Here is a 12,416-nt window from a genome sequence, read left to right as displayed (position 1 = left end):
TGATATGTTAGATTAGATATGAGCGGCTTACGGGAGACTCTGACCACTTGTTCACACAGGGCCTATATGCTTCTTGCTAGGGGTGGCTCTGTTTTTCTGCCAGGCCCATCGCTGCTGTAACCCTGCTCCTCACCACCTGTGCTGCGAGCAAGGCAGCCCTGGCAGGCAGCTGCTCACCGCTGGGATGCGACTGGTTGTGCCAATGGGAGTTTCAGCACAGAGGTGTTGGAGGCCCGGAAAGGGGAAAGGAAAACAGAGATGAGGTGCTGAGATGAAGTCTGATGGGAGAAGGGAGGTACTTTCAGACACTTGAGTGTTTTGTAGTAGGGCTCACAAAGCAGATCAGGCCGTTTGGTGCCTGTTACACTGCCACTGTGGAGTGGGTCAAATTGGATCAGTACTTTTCGCTTCTTTGAAAAAGGAATCCTCTTTGAAAGGATTACTGTGCTCTGTATGAATCTGCTTTCCCCTTCCTGGACTAACTGTGAATCTTCTTTCGCTATCATCTCATATTCTCGTCCAGAGAGACATTTGGGCACTGACAGCGAACCTTCACTCTCCTCCTGCGCCCTTTAGCTCTGATTCTGCCCCAGCTCACTGTACTGTCTCTGACCTCACACCAAGACTACTGGTTCCCATGTGTGCTGGGAAGCCCAGCAAGAACCAAGCACTGGTGGGCAACAGGCCAGGGACTAAGCTTTGGCATTAGCACTGGATTTTCCATGGGGTCCTTCCTGCGCGTGGCGAGCCTCGAATCCTGTACAGGTAAATCCTTTTCAACTAAATTAATGCCTTCAAATTTTAAATATATTTAAAGATTAAAAATAAACAAATAAACAAAAAACTAAACAGAGCAGAAGTGAAAATGGTGGCAGATCAGAAGAAGGCAATAATAAAAGTACCCAGCCTTTTCTGAAGTTGGAACACATAGATCATTGGGGAGGAGAGAGACAGGACTGTCTCCCACCAGCCCAATTTGGGATTTATCCTTGACCACACATCCCAGCAAGGAAGGAAATGGGCCTTTTACATTTGTTCTCTGGTACTTCTAGCTTTTAAAGAAACAACAAGGCCTGTCTTTATATAACATAGTTAAAAATAGTGTTTTTGCTGTACAGCAAACCCAAATGTCATGTTAGCACCACAAGCATCATTACAGAAAGTAAATAGGTGACTGCTTCTTAGGCAAATAGGAGGAATACTTTGACCTCTGGAACTGACTGATGACTCATTGATGCACTGATGTCACGTGGTTGGGTTTTTGTGAGAAATGGCTCCTATCTACATCCTCGATTCAAGCAAAATCTCCCAGGGACAAATTTTCCAAAGTACTCCAAAGATTTTAGGATGAGATCCAAAAATCCAATTAGTTGCTGTCCAGCTCCCATTGGTTTCAGTTCAATACAGGGACAATGAGATGCCTAGATGTCGTAAGCCCAAAAGACCTGGAATCCTATCTGCTTCCAGACTGATGCTATGCTGCATGCAGGATTGGTATCCAAAGGCACAGTTCACCATTCACTGCCCTCAGAGAAATGATGCTAACTTTGTTTCTAAGACTTAAATGCTCTTCTTAACTGTCATTTTTCAAAACAACCTGCACATAAGCACACAACATGATTATGTTAGGGGCACGGTTTAGAGGGCATGGGGGTGACGGGTTGATGGTTGGACCAGGTGATCTTAACGATCTTTTCCAACCTTGATGATTCCATGATTCTGTGATACAGGGCAGGATCATTACAGAATTGTATTTAGATTCAGAAATACCCACAGTCCACGGCATGACTCAAAATATAAGAGAAGGGAGAGCATCCCCATTTTCTGCCTTGCCCGCAACATCACTTTTTCAGTAGTCTTTAAAATACAAAATAGTGCATGTACTTCTACTCTTAAAACTTTGATATACTATTAAGTACTTGCTGAATCAGTCCATTAAGGTCTTCTCCAATGTGAGGTCCCAGCTCAGGCAAGCAGCAATCAAACTAGAAAGCACTTAAGTGTGTGTTTAACCATGTGTATATTCTTTAAGTATTTTCCTGATCCAAAACCTGAGCATGCATGACCATGGTGTGAGTACCTACTGCCTGCAGAGACTGCCCAGGGAACCTGCAAATGTGCTCTCAGCTCACACAAGTTTTTCCTCACAGCTTCTTGTGACTATGATGCAAGATGTTCAAGCCCATGGTCATTAGTATTTCAGAGTAAGCAAAGAGAGAAAGGCAACCAGAGAGGCAATAGGAGGGAAGATGTGGAGAACATGTGGAAACCATGTGTCCAGCACCAATCTGGTAACTCAGCCCTCTGGTCCTTTATTCCAAGCTAGAAAAAAACAGGGGTAGGAAGCAGTGTCATGTTGGGAGCATGAAAGGAGACAAAGGAGGGGGATTTACCCAGGTGAGAGGAGGAGGAGGAATGGCTAACAGGACTGGGAATGGAGGCAGAGAAGGACTTTTCCAGGGAAAGGGGATGTGTGTGACTTTTGTGACCAAAAGAAGCGATGTGACACTGTGCTGAAGAGTGCTCCTGACCTGTGTTGAAGAGGCTGTGCTTTGAGAGACCCAAGCACAGTCCGCACATCCTGAGGGAGGGCTCCGAGAACTACATAAAGGGCCTTTTCAGTGAGCAACCTCTTGACACGCTGGGCATTCAAAGCAGTTGCCCTTCATGGGCTTGACAGAATGAGCAGACATCCAACAGGGAGGGGTTATCGACCACAGCAGCCATCCCAGCTCTGTCAGGGGCCCTCACATGCATTGTGTGGGGTACAAATGTGTGCCAAAGGCCTTACACACAGCTGGTATATATAGCAAGTTACAGAAGTACCTACTGTTTACTCAGCAGACTGGATTAACTTCTGCAGAGCTATTCTGGTCCACCTGTAAATACATGGAGTAAAAGGCCTTAGGAAAAGTAGTTACTGTGTATTGGCAAGTGGCACTTTTAAAAACCTTAATATCTCAGGTTATGAATGCTGGGGCTTTGTTTTGTTTTTCAAGTACCCAAAATGACAGCACTGAGTTATGCAACTCCTGGATGCCAATTTTTTTTTTTTCCAAGCGGATTTTCCCCCCCACACCCCAGTCCCCTGGGGCTACATAAGCCTGTGCTAAACTTTCAGCACAAACCACTGCTGGGAACTGCCTTGGTCCTGGCACCCTGGCTCGGATGAATAGAGAGGTCTGTATGGCAACCGGCTAGGGCCACGAGCACAGAAAGCACTGCAGTGCTGCCAGCCCCGATCGCATGGCAGCCCCGCAGCCCAGGTGTGAGCTGCTGTGTGACCCTAAAGGCATCCCATGAGTCCCAACACCCGGCATCCTCCCTGCCCTGGAGCTCGGCATGGGCACAGGGAACAGCTCGTGCCCCCAGGTATCCTCGGAGGACATAGCCAAAGGGCGGCTCAGAATAACTCAGCCATTATCTCTGCTCTGTGAAGTCACAACTTCAACAGAAATCAAGAGGATTTTGTGGTAAAAGGAAAAAAACAGGGAGGCAGGGGGTGGGGACAGAGTGTGTTTGCAGCTGCTGGCCATCTGATTTCAGCTCAATCAACAAGACTGAGTTCCAGCTCCCAAGAAAGAGAGCTTTTGATGACATATTTACATAGCCTGAACTACAGTGGTCCAAGAGGCATTGCTATAATTATAAGGATTATATTTAATACTGCACTTGGAAACGAGGGCCTGAAATGCTGTGACTCTCTCTCTCCTTAAAAGCTGGCCAAAATCTGTCCGAGGAACCATGATGGCAATGCACAAAGTTGGTAGGAAAGAAGAAACGTGGGAGCTCTGATCATTTTAAAGTGGATTGTGCGGCTGGCAGCTCCAGCGCTGTGGGAGCTGAGCAGCAAAGAGGAAAAATGAGTGCAAATGGAAGGGCAAGTGGGTCTGCAGGAAACATGGAAAGTACTGAATTAACTGTGCTAAAGGAACAAGTCAGTTGATAACTAATATGCTTCTTACTCTTGAACTCAGATTTATTCTGGTAATACACACTGGGCTTTGGCCACCTATTTGTTGAACGAGGACTAAACCCTGGCAGTACTTCTAGATTTGCTTAACTTCTTAACTTGCTTAACTTTTCTTGACTTCAGTGTGATTACCCACGTGTGCACAATAAGGCACATGCATAACTGTTTCTAGGAACCAGGCCACAGAAGGTAAGCAGCCCGATGCTGAAGACCAAGTAGATCCAGTTCAGGAGGATGTGGAATCACAAGCTATTAGAGAAAGAAAGTGAATGCATTTATTTGGAAAACAGAATAATTGACTGCAAAATGGACTAATCAACAGAAATCATAGATTCACATAATCTTCAGAGTTGGAAGAGATCATGACAGCCATCTAGTCCAACTCCCTGCAATGAACAAAGACATCACAGCTAGATCAGGTTACCCAAGGCCTGATCCAGCCTCCCTTTGAAAGTCTCCAGGGATGGGGCATCAACCACATCACTGGGCAACTTGTTTCAGTGCCTCACCACCCTCACTAGCAAGCCTGTGCTAGGCTATCCTGTGCTAGGCTGATGTTCCACATTGTCACATCCACAGACGGCTTCAGGAGAGGCCAGTTGGATGAGAATAGCGTTAGAAAACCCAGATGTTGAGATACCGCAGCAACAAGGAAAAGACAACAGGAAGAAAAAGAGGAAAGGGATGGGGAAGGGAAGAAGAATAGAGATTGGGAAGGGATTGTACAGGGACAGTAAAAGGATGAGATGGAGAAGGGATAGGGAAGGAAAGGGATAGGGATGGGGAGGAGTGGAGGGATAAAGAAAGGAAAAGAAGGGAAGGAGAAGAGGAAATGAGATGTGAGAGGGGAGAAGTGAGGAGAGGAGAAGAAAAAGGAAGAGTGAAAGAGAAAGGAAAAGGAAAGAAAAAAGAAAAGGAAAAATGTGAGTGTCTGGAGATGGTTTCTAAAGCAACAGAATCCTGAAGGTATGGTCTGATTTTCCAAAGTGAAAAACATAAACTGAACAGCCCATGCAGCATTTTCGCCAACTGTCACTAGGGTGGCTTTTCTGAAATCTGGTGGAATGACTCATCCCAAAACAACAACTGTTGCCAGCAAGGTCTTTCCTCCAGGTCTAGTTATTTGAATGGGAGAACTGTAAAGAACAAAATAAACAGAAAAGTCAAAGGCAACTCCTTGTCTGGGAGTTCAACTCCAAAGCTTCCTGTGAAGCCATCCACTCTCCAAGGTGTCTCCCCAGCCTACCCAACAGGAATCCAGGTGACCCTCTGGGCCAATGAAGGCATTTGCCCTGGTAGAACAAACCCTCAGATTAATACAACAAATTTGCTATTTGGGACCTAGTCACCTCCTCTCACACCAAACACATACAGCATGCATCCTCCTGAGCCCCTCTGCCCTTCGCATCAGGGATTTTGCAGAATGGAGGAAGCATTGCCCAGCCAACAGGTAGCACAGCTCTGGAAGGGCTCAAGACAGACACCTCTGAATCCAGCAGGAATAGAATTAACCACAGCACCACTAGCACAACTGAGCACCTTCGTTCCCTAATACAAAATGCAACAAATTCAAAAACGTTTGCTGAAGCTGTGTTGTATTGCTGAATAATTTATATCCCCGAGACCTCTGAAAATGAGCAGCATACACTTCAGCACTGCGATCGCTATTCAGTGGAGACAGTGCACATTGTGTTCAGTAAGCTCATTGCTTAAACACTGTTGCCATGACTATAAGAAAGTGATTATACTATTGTTTACAAGAGACTCTCAGTAAGTCATTACCACAGCAGCCAGATTTTTGCCTCGAGTCAAAATTTTTAGGAGGAAAAAGAAAATATCTTACAGGTATAATTAACTTGTGATCAAGATAATTTCATTAGGAGTCTTCGAAAACTGAATCGTAGGGTGAGGAATGGATTAGGGTGAGGAATGAGAACACGTAAGAATTAGAAGTGACTCTGGACTGTTGACTCTGTTTTTCTGACTGCTTCATTAGTTCATCGGTAAATTCCATGCAGAAGGAAAGTCCTGCTAACTAAATGACTGCCGTAACTCGTTTTCAAGAAAGAAATAATTTACAGGGTAAGCACCAACGTAGGAGTTACATGTGATGAGTAACTGTGTAAAAACAAACCATTTTGTACACAGCGTAAGGGGAAAAAGATTTTAAAAGACCAAGTAAGGATACATGTTTGGGATTATGAAACATGGCATTTCGGCTCCTGCATCGATACCTACAGCTCGCTGCTCTGAGTGCCCTGTGCACACGTCCAGTGCATGAACTCTTTATTTCAATAGTGTGTTGATGATCAATAGTTTCCAAAACTAAGTTACTCTGAAGCTGTCGGAAAGTCTTCCTCACATTTCCTATGGACAGTAACACAAAGCAAAAGGATGATTAATAGAGTGCTGGATTAGGAGTCAGGAAATCTGGGCTCTGTTCCCAGCTCTGCCACTGACCTGCCGTTTGACCTTGGGCAAGACACCTGACCTTTCCGTGCTTCTGTTCCCGCGTCCACTCTTTGTCTATCTTGTCTCTCGAGGCCCTGAGGTATGCAGGGGAGGGCACGGCTCTCGCTGGATGTTTTGTAACACCTACTCTGGGGAGGTGTCCGTAGAGCACTGCAATGAAGCCAGGGTGCCCCAGCGATGACTGCTGCACAATTCTATGCTTTGTTTCAAAGTAGAATGGCCAAAATGGAACTTCTTGGTTTTACCTGCTAGTCCAAGAACTCACCAGCTCTTTCAGGCACCTTCTGGCTTGTGCAGCAGGTAAACAGCTTTGTAAGATCTGCTTTCTCACTGTGTCACAAGTACTTTCATGCCAATTTCTAATTGCTACCGATTTCTCTGCACTTTGATTCAGCTGTCTTTAAGTGCATCACGACAACCCAGTGACACAGCCAAAAATAGCTAAGGAGCCATTTCCAAACGAAAGGAACTACTACAGGGAAATGGCATCACTTGTATGTGAAGCCAAGGGCATCATGTATTTGCAAATTAAATACATACCTATAACAATTCTTCAATAAGCACTCACGTCACTCAATTAAGAAATATCTCTGAGGCTTCCTCCCACCTGAGCCACAGTCACAAGCCTTCCTCCATCACTACAGTATCATCCTCTTACCAGATGGAGGCAATGCACTCAGGACCAAGCGGCTCCCACCTGCCGCTGCTGGGGTGCAGCTGCAGCCTCATCAAGAGCAGATGACTGCAGTGCAGGCTGTCAGCTCCAGTCCCACTCTGCTCCAGTCTGCCACAGAATCAAGCACATGCAGTGCTTGGACACAGCTGACTTAACTGGGAGATTAATTGGAGTAGAAACCAATGTAGAATTAAGAGCAAGTAAAGCAAAAAGAAATACAAATATGAACCATATATTTAAGGTTATGATAAAACAAAAACAAAAACAAACAAACAAAAACAACCAAAAAGCAAAACTTCTCTTTCCTAAAGAGAAGGGACAGCAAAAGAAGAGGAACTGCCATGTCTTGAGCTTTCATTGTGAATCTTGGGCAACATGTTGCCTCATATAAAAACCCAGCTCTGGGAGTCATGTCATTATGTAAAAGACTCATTTGGGTGTATTCTTCCATCTTTATACCTGTGGGACAAATGCTGAAAAGGTGATCTGAGCACACCTTGAGGGCTCAAGACACAGAAGTCAAAGAAGAAGAAGCTATCAACTCATAGACATGGCCTGCAGTTCTGCCAAGGCAGATGTTCAAATATTTTGTCTTAGGCTCCATCATAATGAATGTGGCTTCTAAGCCATAAAACTCACCATCAGATTTCAGTGCACTTTAGCAAGGTGATAAATAGTATTTTTCATAGAGGAAACTGAGGTTTACGGAAGTGAAATAACTGGAGTAGTCTGTCAAAAAGATCTTAGAGTAGAAACTGAGATTACAGTGCACGCACCTAAGAAACTCTTCCTTGAGAGCTGCAGGTAGTTTGTGATAGGTGTCAGAGTTGACACTTCAGTGCGATTATGGACTGATTACCTGCATCTAAGACTACTTTGGAAGAACTTGACAAGGTATTACAAATTCACATGGCTCTCAAGCGGCTACAGGAGGCTTTTCATGAGAAATCTGAGGATGTGCTTTCATTTAAAACAAAACAAAACCCAACAGAAAATAGCTGTCTCTTATTACCGTTAAGTTGAATACGCTGGCCTCTGCTGATGCCTTGGTGGAAAGGACCGTTGTCAGCAGTTAAGAGGAAGAGAGACATGTTATGGTCTTTCCTAGCCTGCTAACTGACTAACCTACTTGCTGGGGTTTTTTTGGTCACTGCAGACTAACTGAAGACCACATTGGCCTTCTGCAGACAGCGTTCATTGCCACAGGAGGAGCAATAACAGTGAGATAAGTTTCGACAAAGCAGCTTCTCTGACTCAGACGTACCTTTCTAAGGTTCAGATTTTCCCACAGAGCAGTTAACATTTTTGCTGGAGTCACATTTCTCAGCATAGAAGAAACAGAAGCTGTTTTACTCAGTCATTGCAGCGCTACGCACAAGGGACTCACTACAGAAACTGCAGAAAGGAGGAAACTTTCATTAAATGCATTCAAAGGTTAAAAAGCTTCAGAGTAAACCATTTGACTGAAGAATTAGGGCTGAAAAGGCTCCTAAACTAGCAGACACTTAACAAGTTCTCTTGCTGAACTTTTCATTAAACAATAACCTTTACGCTGCCTCCAGGGAGCTGCCTTCATTTTGGTTCAGACAATGTTCTCATAGCCAAGGGGAACTCGGATCTTAAGCGGTGCCCAGGTCCATCCTAACCAAATGGCTCCCAGCAGGCAAAAAGGCCCACGACAGCAATTCAAAGTTTTCTACCCACAAAGGCAATGTGACTCATTTTATCTGACTCAGCCACAGAAATTGCCTTTCTCCAAACCCAGCTTTGCTCCCGCAGAAGCACAAGGAGCAGACAGCGGTCCTCCACCTCAAAAACAGAACATTTTGTTACCCTGGCACCAAACTTTGTTTCTCCAAAGATCCCACCCCAGCTTTGCAGAATGGTCTGTGCTTTAATCCCCACTTGCTCACCGCACCGTAACATCGCTTCACCCCATGGCTGGTTGCCTCACTCTGTTCGCTTTCAAACAAACAGCTTCCAAAAATTACATACATCCAGAACCAGAAAATGCAACTGCTCTGCAGGGTGCCCTGGCAGCCCACTGGCAAGAAGGCAAACTGTACCAGAGACTCTCAGGAAGTGTAAATTTGGGCTACAAATACCAGCACACAAATCCTTCCATTTAAAATACTTGAGGATCTTTGATGCCAACACACAGTAGTCCAAACCTTAAAAAATGTACTGTACATTGCTAATAAAAAAAGATTAGGAAACAATATCAGGGCTTCTCGGCTCTTAAACAAGCATAGGATCTCCACAAAAAATAACAACCTCAGTCAAGGTTTTACAAGACAAACCTTTACAAGCAACAGAGAAGGCAGGTGTTGTGTAGGATGGGAGCTACAGACCTACAGACCTACAGACCTATATAGACCTATGCATGGTGTCTGATGGCCAAGGTCCCTTGGTGAGTTGTTAACATTAGAGGACACTGAATGCCCTCCCAGCAACAGCATGCAGGAGTCCAAGGACTATGTCAGAATCGCCCGGAGTTGGACTCGACGATCCTTACAGGTCCCTTCCAACTTGGGATATTCTATTCTATGATTCTGTGAAACCTGGCTCTCAGAATGGATGGATATCCCTGAATTCCACTGATGTCTTTGGGGAGAAACCCACAACTCTTCCAGATTTGTACTGTTGTTTTTGAGAACGTAGGGGGACAGAAGGAATTAACCCACATCCCTCTTCCCCTTCTCTTTTTCACCCGGGGAGCAGGCTGCATTCACTAAATACAGTAACAATCCTTATTATAAGGATAAATTCAGTGAAACTACGAGAGGAGCACAAATAGAACGAGTCACCTGGGACTGGGACTGATGACAAACACCTCTTAGCACGCTCAGAGCAAGATGTCAGCCACCAGAGCAATGGCTGCAGTACAACAACCTGACCAGAATACACCAGTGCCTGAAAAGCAGAGCTCCTGGCTTGCACAGAGCAAAAGAAACGGCGTCAGAAAAATGAAGGAACGGAATGGCCACTGGGGACTTGCAACCCCGGCACAAGAACTTGGTATTACCCTTCGATGCTTAAGCCACTGAGGAATGCCCTCCAGAGCTAACAGTTTATACAGAACGTAAATAATATAAACAGCTAAGTGCTGGAGGGTGTAGATATATACACGCAGATGTATGTATAAAAGAACGACAGAATATTTTATCTGTTTCACTCCGCACCACGAAAAGTAACACTACCACACAAATAAACAAATGTCAGCTCCTGGGAAATGCGGGAAGGCGGAAAGCACAAAAGCTTTCCTTGCCGTGTCCAGGAGAATAAATTTCTTCTCCACATGCACCCACACCCATCAGTCCAGCTCAGAAATCTGGTCCCCGCTCTCCAATTAGAAAATGCTGCTGCCAAAGATGCTTTCTCAAAAAGCAAAGTAACGCTGCCAGATTGAGCCCAAACCCTACGCCACTCCAAAGTCTCTCTTCTGCTGGTTTTAAACTGTCCGTTGGGAACAGACAATTATCAAATAATAGCATCAACAACATCAGATTATCACTTTAAGCTCTTTGATATGTTCAAGTGAACTCTGTTTCAAACCTTATCAAGTGTCAAATATTTACTCTGGAGCCCAGCTATGTAAACGACCCATCCTGTGCCACCAAACGTGGCAGGCGCGCTTGTAACAAGAGCAGAGGGATCTGCAAAGCGAGGGGAACAGCCCGGCTATTCTCACTGGAGGAAGCGTGGGGACAATCTTGGGTTCTGCAGAACAAAGAGAGCCCTGATAACCAGAACTCCCCAGAGAGCTACGACCGCCTTCATGCTTATCTGTGCTGAGTTTTTTTAACCTGGTGGAGCTGCAGCAAGGCAGGTGGAGCTCTACAATCCCCCCGTGGAGTCAGAGATGTGTCAAACCTCACATCCTCAGCGTGAGACTCTCACACGCTCCCGCCTTGTGCCTCGTCGTGCCAGAGCTGCACTTCCCACAGCTGAGGCTCAGAACTGTGCCACGTTCCAGGACCCCACGCGCCTCCGATCTGCCATCTGCTCTCAGCAAAAGGCCAGAAATGATAGGAATAACCATCGGTGCAAATAAGGCTTCCACCGGATTTCCCCTTCAGAAACAACCCGCAGAGGATGGATCCTGTAGCCTCATAGATGTCCCTTCCCCATCTATTTATGGGCTCACTCTGTCTCATCCTTCCTGTTGCAAGTGCCCTTGGGATACCTGGTAGAGCACTTTTCTTCTCCAGCTACAGGCAGAACAAAAGCAACATTCCACTATTTCCGGCCCATTGCTGCTCTGACTTTTCGAGACGAGGAACACAATGCTGGGCTACCTGGTGGATGCCCCTCGACCATCTGAATTCATCCAATTCAGTCAAACTTAACAAAGTGTTCTAAGGAGTGCTGAGAACACGTGCCTTCGTTACATGGAGTTGTGACTTAGAGCCAAAGCCTTTCTCTGCTCCTCAGCGAGGCAGCCCTACAAAGCAGCCGTGAGAAACTGCTGCGTGGAGCAGTGGGATGCGCAGTGACAGCATCAGTGCGGAGCAGCTCCATGAGCCAGCCGTTCTGCAGTGCCGAAGCGTGGCTCAGCGCCCCATCGTCACGCTGGGTGAAGTCACACACCTTGTCAGCAGGATTACTGAATGCAAGCACGTAAAATGAGGGGTGCTTCAGCAGAGCCTTCCTTCATCAGATACATGCAGAACGGCACAAGGGCTGTGCTGGCATCATCATCTGGCAAAGAGTGGGGTAACAAGCCCTCTAAGAAACAGAGGCAGCCTTTCTGGTTGCTGAAAAGATGAAAACCTGTACGTGTTTTCTTTGGGGCTGTTTCACTTAGCAGTTTCAAGCAGCTGCCTTCAGCTCTTTCATAATAATAGTAACAGATAGTAAAAAACAATAAAAAGAACAACACACAGGCCTGTTGCCTGACTTCAGAAAAAGGAGTTTTCTGGGACACACATTGTTATGCAAAAGCCTTATTGTTTTTTTCTTCCTGTAAGACAAGTGCAAAGCATTTCATTAATATGCACTGGAAAAATAAGATAACGGCCTTCTTGATTGTGACAAGGAACGCAAGGAGATGCAATCTGTACACCGGAGTCAGGTGGAAGCACCCTGGCTCCCCTTGGACACAACATTATAGCGTTGGCACTGATGTCACCACCCCACTCAAGGCAGCAAAAGGGGCGAAAGTAACAACGGAGATCCCGGGTTAGGATCGGTCAGGAACTCAGGACAGGTTCAAGGTAGGGAGCAGCCTATGTTGGGCTGCTCACACATCAGCCTCATGCCTGTTGGGGCTCTGAGCGCTTCACGGGTGCCCAG

The 12,416-nt window shown here is 45.8% G+C and overlaps 1 protein-coding gene across 1 annotated transcript in view; it reads right to left on the bottom strand.

Moving 5' to 3' along the window:
- Window positions 1–12,416, bottom strand: part of MAML2 (mastermind like transcriptional coactivator 2) — a 208,002-nt gene that overhangs the window by 194,540 nt on the left and 1,046 nt on the right. The gene's annotated exons all lie outside the window — the stretch shown is intronic.

This window comes from Centrocercus urophasianus, unplaced genomic scaffold, assembly GCF_019232065.1.
Source record: "Centrocercus urophasianus isolate 14NV4802_14NV808 unplaced genomic scaffold, USGS_Curo_1.0 seq_9, whole genome shotgun sequence".
Classification (NCBI taxonomy): domain Eukaryota; kingdom Metazoa; phylum Chordata; class Aves; order Galliformes; family Phasianidae; genus Centrocercus; species Centrocercus urophasianus.
The sequence above is the reverse complement of the archived record's forward strand: the minus strand, read 5'-3'. Positions and strand labels throughout refer to the sequence as shown.